The sequence below is a fragment of the Chlorocebus sabaeus genome, unplaced genomic scaffold (assembly GCF_047675955.1).
Source record: "Chlorocebus sabaeus isolate Y175 unplaced genomic scaffold, mChlSab1.0.hap1 unalloc_scaffold_415, whole genome shotgun sequence".
Classification (NCBI taxonomy): Eukaryota; Metazoa; Chordata; class Mammalia; order Primates; family Cercopithecidae; genus Chlorocebus; species Chlorocebus sabaeus.
This window is the reverse complement of record NW_027327721.1, coordinates 14,110-39,824: the sequence shown is the minus strand read 5'-3', so window position 1 is coordinate 39,824 and position 25,715 is coordinate 14,110. Positions and strand designations below refer to the sequence as shown.

The 25,715-nt window shown below is 47.5% G+C and overlaps 1 long non-coding RNA gene across 1 annotated transcript in view; it reads left to right on the top strand.

Annotated features, from left to right (window-relative positions):
• The window catches only part of LOC119620864 (uncharacterized), an 83,640-nt gene that overhangs the window by 43,832 nt on the left and 14,093 nt on the right, over positions 1-25,715 (top strand). The window contains exons 3-5 of the long non-coding RNA XR_012092423.1: positions 935-4,553; positions 4,642-4,697; positions 4,873-25,715. The exon at positions 4,873-25,715 is cut by the window's right edge and continues 14,093 nt beyond it. This is a non-coding gene — a long non-coding RNA (uncharacterized lncRNA). The remainder of the gene's footprint in view (positions 1-934; positions 4,554-4,641; positions 4,698-4,872) is intronic.

Genomic DNA, 25,715 nt, shown 5'->3' with positions numbered 1-25,715 from the left:
ATAACTAGAATTAATGACCTTTATAGGGCTGTAGTTTTGGAGTATATATATGTGCGTGTGTGTGTGTGTGTGTGTGTATGTGTATATATGTGTGTGTGTTTATATATATATTTAAACGAGGTGGACACGGTTATCACTGCATTTTTCTGACATGAAACTTGGAGAGCAGAGGGTTTAGGAAACTCCTGAAGCCACACTGTCAGCGGGACCCGGGCGGTCTGGCCTTAGAACTCACGCTGGTCGCCCCTCCCTGCCACATTGTGGGGTTTTTCCTGCTTCTGGGCAGCATTTGATAGCTTGTGAAACAAGACCAAGACTTACTATGAGTGGATATGCCATTATCTGAGATCCAGAACGTTTCCTGGACCTGGCGTTGCCGATGTCACGTAAGGGAAGGTAAAAACATTTTCATTGTGGTCGCTGGGGCTCCTGAAATGGTATTTTTCCCAGTGAAAGTTTACTCATAAAAATCTTTTAACTCAATACTATGTGAACAGGAAGAAATGTGTTGGGCTCTAGTTAAATGTCTCAGAGCCACAGAAGTAAATGAGGGCACCTTCCGAGCACAGCCTCCCGGAGGAGGCCAAGGACGTTTGTCTGGAGGGTTTGCCATGAAGCAGGACTTGGGCAGGGCTGGTCTGCCTAGGGAGGCCTGTGCCATGATGTAGGTTAGTTGAAGTAGTTGAGGGGTGGTGGCGTGAGGTCGGTGGTCCCCGAGGAAGCCCCTAGCAAGGCTGGTTTCCGTGGGATGGAAAACTGCCTTTCAGTGGCTTTAATCCTGGCTTCACGGGTCTGATATACAATCCTGCACTTGGATACTTGGATCCCAGCCAGGTCAGATGGCCCTGAAAGGACATTCGGACTGTGACGGCTGCACCCATTCTCAGCATCTGTAGGGTCTCCTATGTATGTGTGTGTTTCCATTTTCTTTCAGCACAATTTCTGCCAGTGAAGTCGTGAGAAGTAGAAGGAAAGGTGGAATGAAGATGTGATTGAGGAAAGTGTGGTGTGGTCTTCGACCTTATTTTGCTTTGGTTGGTGCTCAAGAACTCCACCTGACCTCAGAACTGAGCGTTTCTGCCAGGAAGTCCTGCCTTTTATCCTGCCTCGAGGCCTGTTGAGACACTCCAAGAAGCTTCATTAACAAATTGCCTTTTCCTTTTACAGCAGTTGGATATATTTGCAGTAAAACAAAGGAATAACCCCCCAATATGGTGATGAAATGCGTTTAAGTATAGATAACATTCAGTCTTGAAGGGCCTGGGATTTTAATCATCTTTGGGTCATGTAACAAGTGGTGTCGGTGATTAAAATCTCCTGACAGCTTTGTTCTGCCACGTTCCTCAGTTTTGAATGATGATCTTCCTGGTTGTACCTTGGAGGGGCGTTTGTGTCAGTAGAGAGCAGAGTGCTGGTTCCCAGAGGCTGGGAAAGGACAGAGGTGAGGCCCCTGAAGGACACTGGTCTTCCTGGTTTAGGGATTTGGGGCTCAGTCACCTTCCTGGGTCCGTGTAAATTATACCCAGGATCATTTTCACTCGCCCCACTTTAGTTGAGCATTGGAGCTTCAGGATATGTGTGCCCACGTCACCTGGGCCATGATCCTGGAGTTGGGTGAGACTGATTCCCAGGTTTATAGAATTACTCTGGGATTATTGAAAACAGAAGCACTTGAGGCATTCATAATGCTATTTCCTGAACATAATTTATGTTCAGTTCTTCAGAAACATTTATCTGAGGAAGCATCTATAACTTTTATTTTCTGCCACTCAGTGCTAGAAAGAATTGTGCAACACTCAAGTGAGTGGCATTATTCCTCTCCCTCCACCATGCAAGCAAGATTAAAGGTACCTCTGGCTCCCCTTAATCTTCTCATCTGCGGGGCGCCTGGCGTGGCAGTGTGCTGCCTTCCGTCTTCCTTTTGGGGAGAATTAGTTGTGTTTGTGTGTACTGCTCAGCTCAGCGCAGTTGTGTGGGTGAGGAGCTTGGATGCTAGGTGACCCTCCCAGGCCTGCCTCCCACCTCCCTAGGCCTTGTTCTAAACTGACAGATAAACAATGTGTTTTTTAAGAGGACAGCAGCAGGGCAGGAGAGAGTTTGTTCAGACTTTCTCCTTGCACTGACCTTTGAGCCTTCATCCAGCTTGGGCACTTCTACAGAGCTGCGTTTGTGTGTTGCAAACCATTCCCTCCCAGTAACCGTGCTTTCAGAGGTTTGGAAATTTGACTTAACTCATCTTCAATTTAAAGCATACTATTAAATTTTAGTGTTGAAACTGATGTATTTTATGGCCTTTATTTGATTTCTCTTGATTTTTTTTTTCCCCATATGAGACATGGCATCTTAAGGGAGACAGCCTGGTGTTGGCCGCCTTTCCTAAGGATGGAAGTGAATTCTGAAAGCCCTTTATGTAGGCAGCGAAATAATCAGGGAACCGTTATTATAGCTATGCCTGTCCATGTAAAGCGAGCACGACTCATAAGCAGAAAAAAGTGCAGCCCGGGGGCAAGGTGAGCCCTAATGCTGCCTGTGCCTCGCCTCCCTGCCATGAGGAACGGAAGTGCAAGCGCAGGTGGTTGAGTTAGCCTCCAAGCCCAGCCTGCGCCCCCCTCACATCCCTCTGCATCTGCAGGGGCACAGGCCGTGCTGCCACCCCTCGCTCAGTGCCAGGGCTGATGCGTCAGGAACGGGGAGTACTGTCCACCCCTTGCTCAGTGCCAGGGATGATCTGTCAGGATCCCTCGTGCTCATCTGGTCCTCATGTCTTCATCACCAGCCTCCTGCTGGTAATGGGCTTGTTATTACCTTGGTATGGGTAATAACATACCCATACCAACGTATGTAATAACAGACCCATACCAACGTATGTAATAACATACCCATACCAAGCTGTTGTGGGGCGGTGCTCAGTCCTCCGAGGGAATCGGCCCTTAGCCGATTCATATTCAACAGGATCGGGAAATGGGTTCTTGTTCCCTGTCCTGGATCCCAGGAAGCCCTTGCCCTGGACCCTGTCATGCCCGGGGTCTTCCTGAGAAACGCTGGTGCCACTGGAGCACAGCCCGACCCCCTCCAGTTTCTCCGCTTTGTAACTGCACTTGTGTTTAGCAGGTCTTCCAGGACTTAGACGCTGCTTGGTGTGAGCCAGGTTTTGTGTGGAAAGGGGACAGATCCGAGCCGGCAACCAACCAGCCCAGAACCATCTTTTACGCTTCCAGATTCTGTGTCCAAAAACTCACCCGTGGACATTGAGGGTGATGCATTTCTGCTCCAAGACATCTGTGGACTCAGCTGGAGGGATGGAAAGGATGTGGAGCCTCTTCACTCCTGGCCTGGGCTTGGACCTGCTGTGCAGCCTCTCAGTGGCATCAGGGCCCCCTTGTGTCACAGTGGCCTCGGGTTGGTGGCACTGCCCCAGGAAGTCCCAGGCTTCATGATGTCCAGGCTCCCCTGGCATGGTGGCCTCAGGTCGGTGGCACTGCTCTGACGGACGTCCCAGGCTTCATGATAGTAGGGCCTGCTTGTGCCATGGCAGCCTCTGGATGGTGGCACTGCCCCAGGGTGTCCCAGGCCCCAAGGCCAGTGTTCCGTCCAGCGAAGGGAAGTTGTACTGTAAGGTCTAGTCTCGGAAGATGCGTGGGGTCCTATCCTTCAGAGCGGTCCTGCACTCACCACAAATCAAGCCAGGGGAGGCCCTGCCAGAATTTGCAGCTGTGTTTCAGGTTGTTCCACAAGGCCTCTTTTATTTTGGGCTAGTCAGGTATATAATTCTTATTCTCTGGTTTTTTTGAGACAGGCAAAAAAAAAAACCTTTTTGTTGCCCAGGCAGTGGTGTGAGCATAGCTTACTACAGCCTCAACCTCCCAGGCTCAAGTGATCCTCCTGCCTCAGTCTCCTGAGTAGCCAGGACCCACAGGCACATGTTCCACATGTCCCACATGTCCCACATGTCCTCATGCCTGACTTATTTTTGTATTTTTTGTAGAGATGGAGTTTTACAATGTTGCACAGGTTGGACTCAAACTCCTGGACTTAAGCAGTCCAGCTGCCTCAGCCTCCCAAAGTACTGAGATCACAGGCATGAGCCACCGTGCCTGGCCAAGTGTGTTTCTAATTTCAAAATTAAGAGGACCCAGAGTCAGTTAATTACGTCTCTACTGGAACATGCTGCTTATAGTACATTAGGAAAAATCATCCAGAACTTGGAAAAGGAGCTGGACAGACACAGCCTTTCGAGGTTGTCTGATGAACCCCTGGGGTCTTTAACCATCTGGAGGGATGTACCATGTCAGACTCACTGCTGTCAACCAGCTGAAGCCCAGGTTTCATGAGGTTATGTGTCAACTTGTAGTCCTTTCTCTGGCAGAGATGCGAGTGACTTCTGCTCAGTGAGAGGCTCATCTCAGGGACTTCATGGCCTGAGGGACGGCAGCCTGTTTGAGCTGATCGAGCAATCTCGCGCTACCCTTCTTTTCTGAAACGCCTATGAGTTTCACACTTTAAAGACGAGTTCTCACACCGTCTTTAAAGCGGCTTCATGCCCGCGCTCCTTGGTAATGATTGAATGCTTTTTATGACCCCTTGTCCCCTTTCTTTGGGGTGTTCCAGTCTCAGTTCTCATGATGTGTTCTGCTTCTGCAGGAATTTCTGAAGCTGCTGAGTGTAGAAAGCACTGAGGAGGCTGTGCTCCCACCCCTGTGAGTCTTCCAGGCATGATCCTCTCCCCTCGGCGAGGCGGCGTCCATGGCACACCGAGGAGGCTGTGCTCCTGTCCCCCGTGAGCTTTCCAGGTGTCCTTGTCTCCCCTCCAGGGGGACAGGAGGAACCTTTCAAACCCTTCTTAAACTTGATTTCATGTCTTTGTTTTAACAGATTTCTTTGCATCTTCTCCCTTATCCAGAAGTGAGGGTGAACGCTGAGTTATTCACGGGAGTCAAGAAACCACACGCAGCCCAAAGTGACGTTTGTTTCCCTGAAATGATTTGTGTGTGTTCACCTTAAAATGCAACTCAGTAAAACAGGTGTGTTTTGAGGAATGACTTTAAATTACTCAGGTAAAAATGTGACAGTTAAATTTCATCATCTGTGCGGGTGTCCACAACCCCCTTCTGTGATTGCTTGTGAGTTTGTGACTTGTGGTTATTTTTGAAGAAAGAAAATCTGTTGCTGAGGACTTCGAAGGGTGTGCTGGGATTGTGTAGGGTGGACATCGGGGGCTTCAGTGTGTGGCTTCCTTGAAGAGGTTCAAATTCAGGCTGAGCGTCCCTACTCCAAAATGCTCCGAAACCTGAAACATTCCGAGCTTCCTTGTGACGCTCGAAGGAGATGCTCTTCGGAGCACTTTGGATTTCAGGCTGGGGATGCTCAACTGGAAAGTGAAATATTGCAAGACCCTTCTGGCCCCAGGAGCTTGGATGAGGACATGTGGCCTGTGCCGGGCATCCGTGGCGTGCGAGGCAGCCTGGGCTCGCTGCACTGGTTTTTGTAGGAGCCACAGAAGGGAAGGAGGGTCAAAGTGGCCACGCCTGGCTCCTCAGAAGGCTTGACCAGAAGGAGGTGGGCGCAGAGGGCAGCAGCGGAGTCCCCAGCGTCCGGGGCTCCTGTCCCTGGTGGAGTTGAGAGCCTCCTCTAGTTGTGGCCTCTGCCCTGTCAGCAGCCACTGAGGCCTGAAGGGAGAGGGGGCTGAGGAGAGGAGGAAGGATAGGCCTACTTTTGGAGAGGGCCAGCATCAGCCTGTGCTAGCCTCGTGTGTTACTCCTGCATCCAGGGTGCATGGCCGTGCCTCATGGTGTAGCGGTTCCCGGGATGCACAGCGCTTTTGTCTGCAGTAACGGCTTTTTCTCCGACCCTTGGAGGCAAGTTACCTTTTTCCCCAGTGAAAAGAGGTAGAAAATCTTATAGAAATGCATTTGCTCTAATGTCTATTTTCCGATAAGACATGGTCGCTTAGGCTAAATCTTTGGGAGGTCAAGGCAGGAGGATCACTTGAGGCCAAGGGGTTCAAGACCAGCCTGGACAACATAGCAAGACCCCATCTGTATTACAGAAAAGTTAGCTGAGTGTAGTGGTGCGTGCCTGTGGTCCCTGCTACTCTGGAGGCTGAGGTGGGAAGATCACTTAAGGCTACAGTGAACTGCGATTGCTCCACTGTACTCCAATCTTGGCAACAGAGCCAAGACCCAGTCTCAGAAAGAAAAGTAAAAAAAAAAAAAAAAAAATCCAGAAATGTCATTTTCTTTTTAAATCATCCCAAAAGAAAAATCAGTTTTTTTCTAAGAATGTAAAGGGAAACTGATACGATTCTTTCCTTGCATTATTTCTCCTTTTCAAATATTTACAGTAGTCCATCCACATCGTCTCTCATCTCATTACAAAGCAGCAGGTGTCTTTGAGGTTAGTGGTGTTTCTCTGTGTCGCACCTTGGAGAACAGCGAGCATGAAACCTCTTACCACGATCGTGCACACCGTTTGTAGTCCCAATTAAAATCCTCTCCAGAGACGCCTGTGCTGCTTATTATAGCAGAACTTTGGTTGTGCTGAAATGTACATTCAGCTAATGGTTTTAAGTTCATATCTGAGATGATGCTGTATAATTCCTGAAGCGTATGGGATCAGTAATGATTGAAGATAATTCTGGCTGATGTCATTTAGAGGATATTTTTCACTTCAAGTTAAAGCTTCCTTCGCCATAGTCATTTTGGGATTCATTTAACTATGTGCTTTATTTCATAGTTCAAATTTTCATTAGTCATTTCATAACATAGGATTTTGAAAGCAGATTTGGCAAAATGTTTCTAACAAAATGTTTGCTTATGACGTCCCAAGGAACAACACTCAGAATTGCTGGTAACTGTGGTACATTTTAAGACTGATGATAGAAGTCACTTGAACGGTAAGGGCTGCTTTGCGAGGCAGATGGGGTTTGAACCCTGACCCTCCTGATACACCAGTCCTGACCCTGGCCGCCTCTCCTCTCCACTGGGAGATGAGAAGGGTGCTAGCATCCTCCTCACAAGCTGTCCTGAGAGCCCTGGACTAAGGACTGGTGTTCCTCTTGCAGGTGGCGCAGATCTGGGGGCTTGACGATATACACACTGCAGGCTGCCAGTGTCGGGGTAATCCAGTGTTATTCATAAAGGTGGGATTTGCTTTGCTCCCCTGCAGACCAGGTGCGGTGCTGCTGTTGTAGCAGGTGTGGATCCTCTTGGGTGGTCCTCAGGTGCAGAAAGAGTCACCGATTCGGATTCCCAGTGTTAGATGTGAGGGGACCATGGACCTCATGTGTTCAGAGGGGAGGAGTAAAAAGTTTTGCTTGTAATTCCAGGACTGTCTATTCCAGGAATGCCAAACCACTGGCTTTCACCTGACGCTGTCGTAGGTGACACGGTATGGAAATGAGGACTCATGTTGCCCATACCTGAGCCCAGTACCAATCTCCCTCCAGGGCCGTGGCCGAGCCCTCCTCATTTCTTTGGGTTGCCAGCCTGGGGATCTGTAAGCCCAGTGACGTCTCCGGTCTCGGCCTCCCTTCCCGTGGGGACAGGAGGTGGCTTCAGGAGACTGGTGATGGATGCCTGAATGAAGCCGACTTGTGACTGCAGTTCTGTCTAAGGGCCTCCCCGGGTGTTAGATGTCAGTAAATGACACCTGTGTGTGGATCTCATGTGATGAGAGAAACCGTGGGGGAAACCAAAGCTTGTGGAGTCTGCAGGTTCTCGACTTGGGGGTGTGTGCACCTGTGTACTTGGTGAGGGGTGTGATGTCTGGAATGAGTGTGCAGGTGTGTCACGTTTGTGTGTGTGTGGTGAGTGTATTTAGCAGGTGTGGCTGCAGTGAGCATGTTCATGTGTGTTGTATGTATTTGAGGGTGTGTGTGGAGTGTGTACACGCATCATATTTGGTGAGTGTATTTGAGGGTGTGTATGGAGTGCATACATGCGTTTGCGTGTATAGTATTGGGTGAAGGGGTGGCCTGTGTGGAGTAAGCATGCACACGTGGGGTTTCTACGTGGTCCTCCCCTGAGCCTGCTCCTGGGCCCTGCTGTCCTGGCAGCTTTACAGTTTGGTGCGTCTTTGATTCCGGAAGATTCTGGAAACAAATTCTGAAGCTGTGATCATAAACTTGCAGCCCTGGAGGACGCTGGCTCGTGGAGCCGGCACGAGAGTCTCTGTGCTGGCCTCTCCCTGGGCTGGGCTCCTCTGTCCACAGCAGAGCGTGTCCGATGATTGAGCTGTGCGGGTCTGTGGCTCCCCAGCCTCGAGTCAGCCCTCGGTTCTGGTCCCGCCTCTGTTTTTCTTGCTGAGGGGCTCCGGGAAGTGGTGCCTGGGATGACGTTTTCACCCTGGGGTTGCTTCGCCTGCTGCCCAGGTGCTGGCTGCCTGAGCCCTGCTGCCGTCCTGGGTGGACGGGGCTGTCGCGGGGGCATCCCTGAGCACCTGCGGGAAGGCAGGTTTAGGAAGTGCCAGAGGTGAGTGGCTTCCTCCCACACGTGATTTTCTGGAAAGTTCTGGGCCTCATATTTTTCCCTAAGGGAAGTTAGAAACTGAGTTTCTCTTTAGGGGAATGTCTTTGCAGCGTCTGTTGTTAGAATGTTCTCCAGGTGTGGAATACCCGGGGCCATGTGTGTTTGGGAACATCCGTGTCCTGAGCGAATTCAGTAGGGAATGGAGAGAGGCCTCCTGTCAGCTTGGCCTCTGTTTCCAGCTTGTTGAGGGTTGACGGCTGCTGGTATCCCAGCGAGAGTTAAACACTGGGTTGTGTGGGATGGGAACGTTTGCTGTGACAAGGTCAGTGGGAAAGCATCTAAACAAACGTTGCTGTTCTCTGGGCTCCTCGGGGTCGAGCTTGTTTTGTGGGGTTGAGGGAAAGCTACCCTTGTTCCTGTTCCTCACCATTTGAAAGGTGTCCAGGACACGTTCTTCTGGAGAGGGGATGCACGTGAGTGGGGGTCAGGTCGTAAGCTCCGAGGTTATTTGGGACCTGTCAACTGATTTCCTGAACACACAGGTGTTTGGTAAAGGTGTTCCTGATTAGCTAAAACATGTCAACAGGACGTGATAGCTGGTGGTTGTTTAAAGACTATCACAATTTTCCTGTTACTCTTTAAATGCCTGTTGAATAAGGGAAGATTCGCATATTTTTCTTTTCCTGTCTGCATACTTGATATTTTGTTTTTTGTTTTTTATGTGGGTGTGCAGCTAACAGGAATTAGAAGCAGCCTCAGCCCTGGGGAGACTTCAGGACCGCCTCAGTCAGTGCTGAAGGGAGGCAGGGATTTGGGGGCTACCTCCTCCACAGGACGGACACCAAGGGCCAGAGGTCAGCAATCTCAGTGAGGTCACACAGACGGGCACACCCAGCACCCTGGCCCATGTGCCTCTCCTTCACCTTTGTCTCTGCTCAAAGCTGCTCTCCTGGGTCATCCGCGTATTCTCCTAGGCGCTGGGACCCTCTGGTAAGCCGCATGTTCTCCTAGGTTCTGGGACTCTATCATAAGCTGTGTGTGCTCCTAGGCGCTGGAACCCTATCGTAAACTGCATGTGAGGGATCTCGGAGGTGCTCCTTATGATGATCCAATGCCTGACCTGAGGTGGAACAGTTGCAATTCAAAACCACCCCCCAGAAAAATGGTCTCCCATGAAACCCATCCCTGGTGCCAAAAAGGCTAGGCAACAGCTGGCCTACCAGGTGCTAAGATGTCAGTAGATTTTTGGACTTGGGCCTCAGTTGAAGAGGATTAGATTTTGAAAGGTGGGGATTCAAGGCTTCTAAAGGGCACGTTTTCATCTCCAGTGGGGCCTGGGCAGAACTGGGTAGAACTGACCCAGAAGCTGACAACTAGTCAGGCTGGCTCACTGCCTGTGTCCTGTGTGTGCAGCCTTGCTGTTTATTCAATTGTCTGGTGTTGTGGATTCCATCCACAGTTTCAGAGTAGTGGAACCCATTACTTCAAGGCTGACCTTATTTAACGTTATCAAAAAGACATGAAAATCATTTATTAAAAATCTTCCAGATACCTGTATCCTTTCTTTTCCCAGAGGCTTTTAAGTATTGCAACTTAAAAATCTTCAAAAATAACTTTAAAGGAAAACCTCTAAGTACATTTTTGATGAGCACCCTTGACAGCTTTAATATGTGAAGTAAATTCCCTTGACTTTTGTATTCCTAGAAACTCGTTCATGTTTGCAGAAGACTTCGTATTTTCTCAACAGTGGCCACTGTTCAGTGACCATCATACCTGCCGTGTCTCATTTAGAAAGTTAGATGTGGATGTATTAACTTTTCAGACGCATAAACACATGGGCTGTTTGTTTTTGGTTTTGATTTTTTTGGGTTTTTTCCCCCCAGCTGAATTCAAGAAAGGGAAACAAGGAGACCGAGTAAGTACCCGAAAGCGTCTAAGTGGCTGGGTGGGGGATCCTACTATGGTGTTGGATTGTGTTCTGCCAGACATCGCTCCTTGAAAAGCTGACCCTGAAAGGGCTGGCATTGCCCTCACCCTGGGACATTCATCTGTCTCACCAGAAAATGAAGAATCTGCCAGAGCACTGTGAGTCAAATTCAGTCAGAACTCGATTAACTAAGAGGCTTTGTCTCAAAGGCCAAAACATGAGGACACATTTTTAATTTTTAAGGAGTGCTTTATCGTGAGTCAGTCCTGATGTGTACTGCATTAGGAAACCTTTGAACTTCCACGGTCAAGCCGAGAACTCTGAGGGAAAGTGGTTGTGCCCTTCCCACTGATTTTTGTCACTAGCTTTATTCATTTCCTTAAAACCCTTTTTGTATGAGTTCTATTATAGTTTGAAAAAAAATTCACTTAGGTAGAACTGGAAGAGTTTCCGAAGTATTAATACTCATGACCCGTTCTGGGTCTCGGTATATGTGTACTCTATAAATGTACATGTGTGTATGTGGTGTATGCATACTACGTGTATTTCCACTGTGCATGTATTTACAACGTATAGGTATGTACACTATATTTGTGTCGTACACACGTGAATGCTGTAGGCATGCATGTACATGTGTATATGTGTGTATCTATGGTCACTATGGTTATATGCACACTACTTGGACACCTATCTGTTCTGCATGTGTACCTACATGCATGTATTTAATGCCATATACATACCTTTGTACGTACACCATGTGGGTATGTGCACATTATTTCTGCAGATGTATATATACATATGTGCACACAAGCATGCATGTACACTATGCACCCTGAATAAACTTCTGGATATGTACACACTAATACGTACACATGCTGCATATGTATGTACAGTGTTGCATATATGTATACGCTTTATACGTTAGTGTACTGATGTACGTTGTATACATGTGCATATGTGTACACTGCGCATGTGTATGCATGCTGTAGCACACCTACGTACATTGGATAAGAGTGTATGCTATACGCACGTGTATACATATAGCAAATAGCATACCTGTGTACATATGGATGTGCATGTGTATGCCATATGCATGTACATACAGGTTATAGTATACCTGTGCACGCTGTATGCATATAGATGGGTGTACGTACTATGCATGCATATATGTGTTAGCTTACCTATGTACATTTGCTATATGGATGTGTGTATGCTCTATGCTTTTACACACGTAGTGAACTTGTTTGTACACTGTATTTGGATGTGTGTACACTTTATGCATGTATACCACATGGATGTGGATGTGTGTGCACTCTGTACGCATGTAGTGCACTTATGTACACCCTACGTATTTGGATGTGTGTACGCTCTACGCAGGTACATATGTTACAGTGTACCATAAATTTACACTATGTGGATGTAAATATGTGTGTGCTCTATGGCACCAGGAATAGGGCTCCCGCAGGGATCCAAGAACACACCATCTCGCTGGCACCGGAGAGTGTAGGATGAAAACAGTTGTTTGTTGCAACCTAGTTGAAATTTGGCAGGTTACTATATCCTTTGCAACGATTTAGGAACAGTCACTTGATGGATGTGTGTGTTCCTGAAATCACAAACAACTCTGTGAGGTGTGTCTCATCCCAAGACGAGAAAGGGAACCGAAACAACAATGACTCGGTCACTTAAGTGAGGTAGAACTAACATAGCAGCTGTCTAGCTTTCTGTATTATAACTTTGTCAGCAGCTCAATGAGAAATCGGCACTCATCAGGAAATGTGTCCACTTTCTACTGTTCTTTATTCGTGGCGTATTTCCTGCCTCGTGTTATTCCTCACGATGTAGCGAAATCCCTCCTAGAGTTGTGAATATAAACAGTTCGTGACAAATGTAGTATCTTCTTGGTTAACATTGAAAACGATATGTAAGTTCATCTTCAGATACTGTTTGGAAGGATGAGAAAGAAGATATTTAGGACAAAAGGATAGAGAGCTTTCAAGTAAACAGGGAAAATAAGGACTTTGTGCAAAATATTTCCAAATTTGGAATTTGAGAACACTAAATCTCACATCTAAGATCATAGGTAGTTTTTTGGGGGGGTTTTAAAATTAGTACTTGGTTTTCCATGCCTTTGGGAATTTCAGTCCTGATGGAGGATTGCAAGAATAATCTGATTTTTCAGAACAGAAGGACAGTCTGTCTCAAAGGTAAATTCCAGGTTCTACCATAGAGAAATAGAAATTGCTGTCAACTTTCTGTAAGGTTCTTCAGTTCTTTCCTCTTCTGTGGTTAAAAAACCATCTCTGGGTTTACTCTCAGCCAAGTTCCTCTTATTAGGCTGCCTTACATTTTGCACAGCTGTTGAGAGTCTTCATCATTCGTAGTTAACTCGTCAAAAGCAAAACTTTGTACTAGTTAGATCTGAGCACCTTGAAGGCAGGGCTTTGTTTTATATTTTTAATAAGCAGCAGGGTGATGGCAGGACTGAGGCCCTTCATCCCATCATGCGTTCCTCAGAGCTTTCAGAGTTCTCACTGCGTGCTGAGTGTGGTGTTGGCTGTGTAGCGTTTAAATAGGAATATGAGGCTCTGCGACTTGGGACGCTCTTACCACCTTCATAGAGAGCTTGGTGACAGCTTAGCATGACAGCTTGCACACCTGTTGTGTATACTTTATTACGGCCCCACAGAAAGGGTATTGATTTAAACGTGACTAATTTCTCGTGTTTATTTTTGCCTTTATTCCTAGTTACAGTCCCGATACTTTTTCTTCCTTTAAAATCTTGCTAATCGCTGGTGAATTAGTGATAAGCTATATTTATGTATTCTCTAAATCTAGCGATTTAATTGGAGGTCATTATTCTTGTACCATGTGTCAGTGCTATGTCAGGATGGTTCAGTTTTACGTTGTCAAAGGATTAACTAGAGCAGGATGCAGTCTTACTGGAACTTGCTCATTTATGAAATATAGGCACTTTATTTTTTGTTATACTCGAGGTATGCTCAAATGTAAACATTTTGAGCCATGTTAGAAGGATATACAAGATTGTAATGAAGAAATCAACAACTTGATCAAGTACCAGCTAATGAACTTTGTTTGAAGTTTATGGAACATGGACCTTGGCAATCAGTTTTCATCTTGACCTTTTATTTTTTTACGAGAATCTTGGTCTGTCACCCAGGCTGGAAGGGTGGAGCACAGTAGTACGATGTCCGTTCACTGCAACCTCTACTTCCCAGGTTCAGGTGATTCTTATGCCTCAGCCTCCCTGGTAGCTGGGGTTACAGGGTGTGTGCCACCATGTCCGGATAATTTATGTTTAGTAGAGATGGGGTTTTGCCATGTTGGCCAAGCTGGTCTGCAACTCCTGACCTCAAGTGATCCACCCACCTCAGCTTCCCAAAGTGCTGGGATTACAGGTCTGAACCACCATCCCTGGCCTGATCTTCTGTTCTAATATAGGTTATTCAGTCTCAATGATAGCGCCTGGTTGTATTAATTTGTTGTAGAAAGCACAATTGCAATGAATCTGGTTGTGTATGTACGTGCTGACTTAGCGTTCATGGCTGCACTGTGAGGTGGGCATTGTTCCTGAAGGAAGGCTGGATGGGCAAGTCGGGGCTTAGATACGGGACTTGTGGGCAGTCACTGTTGTCCCATGACTGAGATCAGGCCTGTCTGTCGCCTGTACCCTGAACTCTTAACACACGAACAAGCAAGTGTCAGTCGGTGCTCGAGTGTGATGTGGCCTGTGGTGTGTGCCTCTCAGCCTTGTTTGGCTCGGGGTAACAGGGCAACAGCTCCGTCCCTCGTGCGGCTGCCTGGGAGTCCCAGGAGAACCCACTGATACCGTTTATAAATGCCAGACATTGAACGTTCTCCTTGGTACCAGCACATCTGGAATCGGACAGTGCAGTTAGATTCTCGGCCAACAAACCTGTACAGGAGTGTGTGAACTCTGCATTTGCTTCTCCCGGACAAAGGTGAATTCCTGGTCACTAGTGGATGGCAACAGGTGTGGCCTCAGGAGCAGCACGGAGACAGGCACCCGGGTGCAGGAAGAGCATCTGCAAGAGGGGTCGGGGAACGTGACAGACGCACGTGCGAGTTTAGCTGCTACCGTAGGGGGTATGGGGTGGGTGAGACCAGATTTTCTCATTGTTGCCCCTTTCTGAAAAGGACCCTGAATTGACTTCTCTGTGGCTCCTCGCGCCTCCTTGTCAGGTTGGAGGAGACTGGTCTCCTGGCTCAGGCCCTGCTTGTGGCAACACGGAAGCTGCTGTTGCTTGCCCTGCCCTCCCTGTGATGTCCTCTGTGCTGTTGTCCGGGAACAGTTCTGTTGAGCAAGCTTGGACTCTGCTCCCTTCTGCTCTTGGATTTCATGTCTGGAAGGCTTGTGTTCTTTCCTGATTTTTGATGATGCTGAGCTATGATTTTGCAAGGATCACACGTGCCCATACAGGGAGAAGCTCCTTTGCAAATTTAACATCTTGTCGTTCTCAAGCAGAGCTTGCTATCGAAGTTGACAGACTCCTGTGTTTTTGTTTTGGCAGAAACTGAATTTCAGTCCTAAGACAGCTTCAGCACACTTGATCCTAGCTCTTCTCTCTCACTGCTCCCCTCGTGTGTGGCAGAAATCATATGCCCTGAAGTTTACCAGTCCCTTCATTTGAAAATCAGTTAATGTATGCGATCCTCATGAGAATTTTACTTTTTATAAAAGCAATCGCAAAGACTGGGTTTTGTGAAACCAGTGTTTTATGTGTATATTACTTGCACTCACAATAAACTTTGTCTTCTAAATATTTCATGTTTCAGATTAGCACTGGAATCATGCCCTGGAGTAGTTTTGCTTTTCCGCTTTTATTTTTGGCTAAGGTAAACTTGAGAACATTGTGATATTAGGTGTAGTGAGCCCTTTTAGCTGCTTCTATGTCTGTTTTCCTTTAAGCCAGAACCAGCAGACGGATACCAGTTTGTGAGCACCTGGCATCTCCCAGGCCTTTTCTGGGTCTTCCCTCCACTGTCTCGTGGACAGAACAGTCACTCGTGGAAGGTGAACCTGAGAATCTGTGCGTGGAATTAAGTAAATGTCATAGCTCTCTTCTGTGATGAACTGAATCACATTAAGCCCAGTAAATTGTAACAGCAGGTTTTGCACATACAAAGCATTGAACACCAGGACAGGTAACCAGGCTGCGACACTTCTGGTCCTGCACAAGACCTCCGGTATCACAGCACATTTAACAAATTGGATGCATTGAGTGTTTGAAAACGTTGTGTATGTACCATGTCCGTGATTTTCGAGGGCCTGGAAAAACACCTCTGTGGTTATAGCAATCTTGATCGATGGGAGCTTAAGGTTAGTACTGGGGCAGACTGTGTTTTAAAGAATCAAGGTCTCTCGAGTATGTTTCGGTTTTCCCATGAAGAAGAAAGATGTTAGCTGTTCTTTCCTGGACTGTGGCTATCAGAGTGCCTCACCACGGTCACTCACACGTTTAGTTCATTTCCATTTAACCGGGCTGGACTTGGGCCAGAGTACTTCGGTTGTCAAATGTTATATGAGGCTGAGGAATTGTCTTCTGCTTCATCGTTGGCATATGGAAATACTGTTTTTCAAAGCATACTCTACTTTCTTATTTGTGTTTATATAAAATAATGGAATGGTTATTTTAACCGTGCAGTTTCCTATGCTTGCTTATTTAATTGCGGAAAGATAATGGTTTTATTTTGCTAAAATCTGTGCTAGGAATTGTGCAAAATCTTTGTGAAATACCCAGTTTACTAGCTTAAGTTATAGATCTTTGTATAGAAAAGAAAAAGCCTATTGCTAAAAGGAGCATTGTCTTTATCGATGCAAAAAGTTTTAGGCTTATTGGCCGTGTAGTCAGTAAAATGCATCAGAATGTGGCGAAAATTGAGAAAAGCGTTGAAGTTTTAAAATCTGCTATGCAGTTTTCTTCAACTCCCTTGCAAGATACTTAATTTGAATAAAAGACAGAATAAAGTGTTCCCATTGAGGAAAGTGGCAGGAGGACTGTTCAGAATGTGTTCTGAATCTGAGCAGTCCTGCCACGCTTGTCTGTGATGTGGTGGTGTCCATGGTATCACTTTTACAGAACTTTAAGAATGCTGCTTCTGTGAATAAAATACATTTATTCTTAGCATTTCAGTTTTGAGTTTTGAGAAGTGTAAAACGTGTTAATGCTTTCTTTCCCTTACAGAATTTGCTTGTTCTTTTTTTTTTCCTTTTTAAATGCCTACAAGACTCTGAAGCACATTAATCACTTAAAAAGAAAAGAAAAAAAAAAAGTCCCGGGCGTGATGGCTCACGCCTGTAATCCCAGCGCTTTGGGAGGCCAAGGCGGGTGGATTGCTTGAGCCTGGGAGCTTGAGATCCAGGGAACCAGCCTGGGCAACCTGGTGAAATCCCGCATCTACTGAAAACACACAAATTAGCTGGGCGTGATGACTGCACACCTGTAGTCCCAGCTACTCCAGAGGCTGAAGAGAATTGCTTGAGCCTGGGAGGCGGACCTTGCAGTGAGTGGAGATCATGCCCTTGCTGTCAAGCCTTGTTGACAGAGTTTGGACCCTGCCTGATAAACAGCAACGTTCATAACGTATGGGTGAACTGCCCGGCTGCTCTGTCTAGAGTAGAATAAATCCAATTACGTTTTTGTCTTTTATTAGCATTGAAATTTTCTTAATCATCCCTTCGTTTTCATTACATTGTAGCAATATATTGCTGCTTAGAGTCTGGAACAAGTAGGCTTCTCTGGATCAGGTTCTTACTGGATTGCTAAAACTTAGAATGATTTTTCCCCTCCTTGGATGTGACTTACAGAATTTTGCCTTTTGAGGTGATGTGTTGCATTTGATAGCGGACACAGGAACGCCCGAAGAATTCACTTACGGGGCTAAAATATACGTACTTTGTAGTGTTTCCCTCCTAGAATGAAAACGGTACCTCTCATTTGGGATCGATGATGCTATTTGCTGAAAACATTTTAAATTGTATTTATTTTAATTTTTTGAGACAGAGTCTTGCTCTGTCGCCCAGGCTGGAGTGCAGTGGCACGATCTCGGCTCACTGCAAACTCCACCTCCCAGCTTCACGCCATTCTCCTGCCTCAACCTTCCGAGTAACTGGGACTACAGGTGCCCGCTGCCACACCTGGCTAATTTTTTTATTTTTGGTAGAGACGGGGGGTTATCACCGTGTTAGCCAGAATGGTCTCGAGCTCCTGACCTTGTGATCCACCTGCCTCGTCCTCCCAATGTGCTGGGATTGCAAGTGTGAGCCGCTGCACCCGGCCGAAAACATGTTTCTTGACTGCCTCAGTCCTCATTTGGGTAGTCTGTTCTTTGTAGGACATTCAGGGAGCGGGGACATCCTGAGTCTTGAAAGGCGCGCTCTGTGAGATGGGAATCTTCCGGCTGCTTTAATCACATTTAATGTGATTTAGGGAATCCTGCCGGTTGTCATTTACTGGAGAGCGCAGTTTCCTGGCTGCCCTGGTCTTTGAGGGGAGGGAGACTGAGGGGTCATTTTCCCACCTGGACCAATGTGTTTATTAAACCTGGCTTGTGTATCCTTTGGATCTTTTTATGAAGGAAAAGCCACATCTGTGACTTTCAGATGAGTGGAAGTCATGTTAAAAATATATATATATGTGTGTGTGTGTGTGTATATATATATATATATGGCTACTATGGAGAAGTTTTGTCCTTGTGACCTGTGAATACAGTCACAGGAGAGCAGAATGTTCACGGTGTGGGTGCCTACAGTGGACATGCAGAGTCACATTCTTCACTAGTATTACGTTAAAAAGTGACAAATAAGAGAAAAATATTTTGCTCATTACAACCTTGGTAAGAAGCTGGCAACACTCTTGTTTTTGGAGGGGTGTGAAGGGAATATTGAGAAAGTGTCATCAACATTAGACTCACCCACTCTGCAAATCCTGTGCCAGCCGGAGTGAGGACCCCGTGATGGAAAGATGCACCCCTCTGCCCCGAAGGAGTTGAATCTTTGTGACGCTCAGGATGCATGGTTCATCTCTATATAAAGGCAGAATGTGAAATGCCATGGAGGCTGAGAGAAGCGATGTGGTTAGCAAGTATGAGTGAGACGTTTGGGACTTGTTAGCACCTGGCGTGTGTGCAGCAAGCTTTGCTATCTGCACATGTGTGATCCTTAGAACACTGGCGTCTGGAGCCGTGGGGGCTGTAGAGGGCCCCAGCTCCCGGCGGGCTGAGGAGTTCCCTGTTACCACCAGGATAACCGTGATTTTGAAGGCTGTCCCCAAGTCCTGGAAGGGGCTCCTTTCAGAGAGGAAAACACCCCAGAGCCTCGGGCAGAATTCAGTGATTTTTATTATAATGTTGCTTAGATTTCGCAAACATGAAACCGAGAACGTATTTCAGAATGCTTATGATTCTTTTGTAACCATGGAAACAAAGTAATTTGCAGTCGATGGACAGTTTGCAGAAGCTGAACGGCCAACATCATGAGCACGGCGCTCTCCCTACCGCCCTGGGCCTTGCTCCGGTTTGCTGGGGAGGCTTTGCAGGGCCTCTTGGCTGGGATACCTCTCTCATGTCCCATGTTGCTACCCCTGGTCACAGCCATACTGCTGGGCACCTGCGCCATGAGGACACTGAGTGGACACGGAGCCGCGGGTCAGCAGTTGGTCAGGAGGTGGCATCCACATGGTCCGAAACAGGTTTCTGTTCATTAAGAATGATCATTGCAATAGAAACAGAGTGAAAGAAAACTCTACTGACCTGAGAATGCGTCAGCTGAGTTGCATAGGGAAGTGCAGTGAAGAAGGTGAGGGCTGAAAGGAAATGAGGGAGGGAGAGGAAAGGAGAGAAGGGAAGCAAAAGGGGGAGGGCGGATGGGAGTGAAGAGGGAGATGTGGAGGAGGAAGAAGAGAGAGAGGGGTGGGCAGGAGCCTGGGAAATGTGTCCCAGAGCCGGTTCCTGACCGTCGTGGGTGCATCAGAGCTGATCTTCCAGGAGAGGTGGCCTGGGAGGGCTGACCCTTAGGAAGTAAGGGCCAGGGGGAGCTGATTTTTTGGCCCTCAGCGGGGCTGTTGTTGACCTGAGATACAGTGGATAGTTTTCCTGAAGAGGTCGTCTGCACAGCCACCATTAGCTGCCAGGTTGGAGAGAGAAGTGCTCCTCCCCATGGGTTCTATTTTGTGGATTTTTCCCAGTTTACCTGAGCAGCCTGTCAGTGGAAATGTCGGGGATTACTAACATGTCTCCATTCTACAGAGCAGTCGACCAGCTTCCGATCCTGTAGTTGTTGGGGGCACCATTCCCGTCCTGTCAGTGCCGGCCCAGCGTGGAAGCCGCAGCCCGAGGCGCTGGGAAACCTGCGGGGCTCTCGCTGCCGGGGTTCTGATGGGAGTCGTGCGCTGGAATAAAGATGTCCTTAGGGCAGAGCCTGGCGAGGAGGGGGTGCTGCTGTTGCAGCAGTACATGGAATTTCAAATGACAAATGAAACAAGCTTTTAATTATGACCAGAGTCCTATGCTCTGCGTTTCTTCAAATGGAAAAGTTGTGCTGAAATGAATTTGCTGTTAATCGGTTGCCTCATGCAAGACGCAAGACGGAGGGCTGGGAGCAAAGTAGAATGTGGACTTACCTACAAAGCTTCCTCCTCTCAGACTATAATCAGTTGGATGGTGCTACACAGGAATACGTGAGAATTCATGTGAGAAAGGTGATGGGTGCAGACCTGTGTGACCGGCAGGTGTGGGGGTAGGTTTGAGAGAAGCTTTTGGCTGACGTGGTGTCAAGTGCAGGTGCTGAAGTGTGATGTCTGTCTGGATGGAAGAGCACACGCCTCTGGGCTGCGGGAAACAGATAAAGGAGGAGGTGAGCAGACGTGAGTCGTGTCTTAGGAATGGTAGCAATTCAGGCAGACCCAGGATCAGGCTCCCACGGGGGAGGAGTGGATATCAGGACCCAGGGAACGTGGGGCGGGGGTCATGCCCAGGCCTCTGCGGGTCTTGCTCTTGTGTCAGCAGGGCCCTGTGCTTGCCCTCCTTAAAACTTTCCTGATCCATAAAATGGGCACGACAAAATCCACCTTGTGACACTAAAGCTTAAATGAGATGATGTACATGGTGCCTTCCTTCCCTTCCTGACATATCATAGACTCACAGCTATGGTAGCAGCGACAGACTGGATGGAATGCTGGAGCCGCTTTGCGCCTGGTGAAGCCACATGGATTTGTGCAGTGCTGGCGACTGTCTGAAAGCCTTTGGTCATGGAAGTGGCAGCCTGGAGTGGCTCTTGGCATACTTGAGTCTGTGGAGTGTAAGGTTGACTGGAGCTCCGAGGCCATTGATACTATCCAGGGGTGAGCTGATGAGGCCCTAAAACATGGGGGAAGGCCGAGAGGACTTGGCTGCCAGAAGCATTGTAGATTTCTGGCTTTGAGAACTTGCTGACTTATGGACATAGGAAGGTAAACCCAGATGGCTCCAAAATTGTAAGTCCAGAAGAAAGGTGGGAGGGTACAATTGCTGACTAGGTCATGGTTGCCCTGTCCCTTTGTTTCTGGCCATCGTTTCTCCTCCCTCCCGCTGCCTTTGTGGGCTGGAGGGCCTGAGCCTGCACAGCGGTGTATTTCATGATGACAATGGCCGATTATTACCCTGCAGTAAGAAGTCTCTCCATTGTATTTGGCAGCAGTAGTTAAATAAATTTAAGGAGTGATGGTGTAGTAGTATTTGTTTTGTTTGTGCTTTTTTTTTTTTTAGTGTCATTTAACTGAATGTTATTTCCAATTTCGCTGATCACTTTGAGAGGCCAAAACATGCTTTGATTTGTTATTTTGTGTTTGAGCTAGTTTATTGCCTCACAGGAATGCCAATTCTGTTGTCACACATCTTTAAGTATCTCAAATTGTGTTACTATAATACTTAGCTGAATTACCTCCCTTATTTTGGCTTTTAAAAATCTAAAATCTGTGTGAAACACAGGATGGAGCATCTCCATTGAGGGTTGTTGGGAAGTGTGACTTTTCCTGGCATGCTTGAAAATCAGTGACATTATTTTATAGAAACACTTTGTAACTGACACCAAAGCTAGAAGCTCCTGTAAAGGGCAGAGTAGGCAACATGTTATACTTTGAGGGCCACAGAAGTCTCTGCATATATTTCTTTTGTTAAAACTTCAAAGTGTAAAAATCACTTCTGGTTCCCTGGCCAAGGCTCGGTCGGGGATCATGGTTTGCAGACCCTTGACAGCAGCTTAGCTGAAAACTGGTCTCCCATGCAGTGAGCAGGAGCCCACCTCATTGCTTCAGCCAGAAAGATGCTGCCCTCATGCTGGAATTTACTTCAAACAAACTTGAAAGCTCTGGCACCGCTGCTCATTTCCATACTGTTGCAGGCTATCTAAAATACGGAGGATGCCTTGGCGTTTTGATTTTGTTACTCCTCTGGAAGGGCTCTGAGATGGCTCATCGCGAGTTAGACATTTGCAGAAATGATCAAGCAGAGCTGCAGCCATCTTGCAGATCAAGTGAAGTTTTTTCTGAAAGCTTGTTATAGGCTTAAATTTCTGATCCCGTTCCATCCACTGATCTTGTATGATTGGTTTCTTTTTGCACCCATTTGGGTCTGTGAAGCATCTCCCCACCGTTGTAGAACTTTAGCTGTGATTTCATTCGTGAGTCGGTATCCTCACTCCTCTTCTGTGAGGAGAAAGCGCTGTAGCTCCTGGGTGGTTTCCGGCCCCTCCCTGCACGTGGATGGATTGGGAGGTATTTGTGGTGTGTGAACTTGCTACCCCCAGAGGCTCCTTGTTCACTCCCCTGGACCATACTCTTCCCTACTCCCATGGACTGCACTCCTCCCTCCTGGTTCATTCCCCGGAACACATTCCTCCCTCCTCCTTCCTGGCTCACTCCCCTGGACCACACACCTCCCTCCTGGTTCACTCCCTGGACCACACTCCTCCCTCCTGGTTCATTCACCGGACCGCATTCCTCCGTCCTCCTTCCTGGCTCACTCCCCTGGACCACACACCTCCCTCCTGGTTCACTCCCCTGGACCACACTCCTCCCTCCTGGTTCACTCCCTGGACCACACTCCTCCCTCCTGGTTCACTCCCTGGACCACACTCCTCCCTCCTGGTTCACTCCCTGGGCCGAACTCCTGCCTCCTGGTTCACTCGCTTGGCCGAACTCCACCCTCCTCCCTCCTGGTTCACTCTCCTGTGTCCCCACGCCTCTCTCCTGGTTCACTGCCCTGGGCCCCCACGCCTGCCTGCTGGTTCACTGCCCTGGGGCCTCATGCCTCCCTCCTTGTTCACTCCCCTGAGCCTCCACTTCTCCCTCATAGTTCACTCCCCAGGGCCCCCACTCCTCCCTACTCCCCTGGGCCACATTCCTCCCTCCTGGTTCACTCCCCTAGGTCCCCACTCCTCCCTCTTGGGGGTGTGGTAGTTTCTGCTGTGCTTGTGCCAACACGATAAGGCTGAGTGGCAGCTCCAGGGCTATGGCTGCTCACGCAGCTGTGGCATTAGTGCAGAGAACTGCGGGGATGCAGCTGCCCTTGTTGTGATGCTTCGAGTGTCACAGTCGGTATGGGAAACTGGGTGGGACGTGGATGTCCCAGGAAGGGACAGGAGCCTCCCCTCAGCCTCTGTCAAACACTTCTCAGCCAGGCATGGTGGCTCATGCCTGTAATCCCAGCCCTTTGGGAGGCCGGGGTGGGTAGATCACCTGAGGTCAGGAGTTGGAGACCAGCTTGACCAATGTGGTAATTTTTGACACATTAAGGATTAAGGAAAATGACTCTCACTCGTTTGCCTTGCTTTTTAATTGATGATTGGTGTAGCCCAGTAGTCTGAACTTGTTAAGCAACCATTCTTACTGAAAGACTAATGTTTAAAAGTCTCTTCCTCTGGACACGTCTTTGGCTGCTGTAATCAAATGCAATGTAATCAAATGCAATGTAATCAGCACTGGTTAATGGCTTTCCTTGCTTGGCTAACAAATGCTCCTCAGAAACTTTGGTTTCTTGTTATTTTCATTTATAATTATGTTTTAAGCCTTCTAATTTTTCTAGCTTTCCTGCGAGTTGGGAATAATTGTGATGGGTGCTTAGTTTGGGATGTTGACGTACACTCTATGCCCAGCTACTATGCCATTGTGTGAACACTGATTTGTCACTTTCTCATGAAGACTGATTTCACCTAGTTTGGTAAATTCTATTAATTTTAAGGAAGGGGGTGGAATGCAACTGCTGTTAGGAGGCTCTTTTAACGATCGGGGAAATGTTGCCATGATTATTACCGTTACAGAAGGAACATAAAAATACGTGCTGCCTTCAGTCATGATGAATATGTAAGTCCGCGTCTGTGACTGCAGAAAACAGCAGCCCCAAATCTTAAAATCGTGTGGATGCACCAAGCCCATGTGCAGGGCACTGTGGAGCAGCCTGGGTTAGCCGAAGTTGGCCCACAAGCCCTGAGGGATGGTGTCTGAGTTATGATAAGGCTCTGACTTGGGATTAAACAGACCTCCAAATACTGTGATATTCTAAACAAAGACATAATACTGCCCAGGGAGCCCAGTGGGCACCTGTAGGCAGTGTAGGTGAGAAAAGGTTCCAAAGAAGATTCCTGCAGCTCAGCTAGGAGGATTCTGTAAGGCAGTAGACACATCAATGTTCATATGGGAGTGTTGAGCTATATTCATTCCTTTTAAGCAGCCAGGCTTGTGTGTGTTTTTAGGGGCACTCACATGGTGCCCCTTCCACCCTCACTGCTGGTTGTGCCTGTTTGATGTTGCGGATTTCTGTGTTAAGTGTGTCCACTCTCCCAATGTATCTCTGTCTCTAGAATATTTTAGAGTAGACCATTTATTGGTTAAACGCTTGCATTTAGTGAGGAAGAAATCTTTAAAACGGGCCATACAGACCCTGCTATAAATGTTGAACAATGGAATGTGTAATGTTTAACACGTAGTGTTTAAAGTAGAAGACAGTTTAATTTAGAAATCCTGTTGGAATGCCAGTTTAAATTACCACCATCCATATGCATATGGAAAAGAATGAGAGTGAATGTACAGAAATGGAATTTTCTCTATTTTGTAGAGATTCTGTAATGTATCAGGTACAAGCCTCACTTCATGATTTAAATGCATGAAGCTGAAATTACAAAACTTGACAAAAACATGCCTTTGAATAGTGAGCCTTTATCCTCCTTGAAATAGTGATTCATTCACTAAAATGTCCACCTGCAACTTTGTCAAACACATTTGTTGCATTAGTTCTCAAGTGAGCTCAGTTTTCCAGACAGGGAGATTATTATTGCTTAAAGTTTGTCCTGATGATGTTGGTGAACAGGGAAAATCCTATGATGTGGATCCTCTGCGTGTGTTACACATCAGATGCGGCCTGCCCAACCCTCTGCCTGTAACTGGGAACCTTGACTGTCGGGATCATTGTAGAGAACCTTGAGGAAAGCAAAACAAAGAGCCTCTGGAGTAGCAAAAGATGTAGCTGATTTCATGCAGTAAAACTTACACATTTTTCTTTAAAATGCATCCTTCGGAACCTCAGTTTGCTGATTATTTTAGAATCACTGTAGTCTGCTGACAGCAGTCGTGGGAACAGGTGCGTGGCCTGGCTGGTGCAGGAGGGTCTCAGAGCGGAGCCACACTGCTGACACCAAAGGAGGGACTGGAGCCATCACGCTCGTAACTCGTGCAGATGGCCTTGGCTGACCTCCAGAAGAGGAAACGTCAGTATCCAAGGAGGAAAAAGTCTATTAATTTCATGAGTGTTTGCCTTCACAATGGCTACAACCCTGAGTTTGTGGCACCTGCTGTCTCTGGAATGAGGAGTCTTCCCTTCCTGGCAGATAAGCTCTAGATGGGAACAGGAGCTGTGGTTGCTGGATTGAAGAGGTTTCCTTCTTGGGGAGGTGGCCTTTGAGCCTGACATGAAGGAAGCTGTGACTGGCGGGAAAGGGCCTTGGAGACAGTGTATTTACCAGGAGGGTCGGTGACTGAGAACCATCCTGTTCCGAGTGTTGCCATTCTGGTTCTAGAGTAAACTTGGGGAGAAACAACAGCCAAAAGCCTCGAGAAATATTCTGTGATGTTGATCACGTTTGGTAGATTTGTTGCTGAGACTCTGAAATGAGAAGCCCTGGAGGTGCAGGTCTATCAGGCCGTGGGACGTGGGACAGTTGCTGCTTCAGGGGTTGGAGTCCCCGTGCCAGAGGCTCACTCCTGCAGAGACTTTTGCACAGTAGGCAACTGCTGCCTCTGGTTGACTGTGAG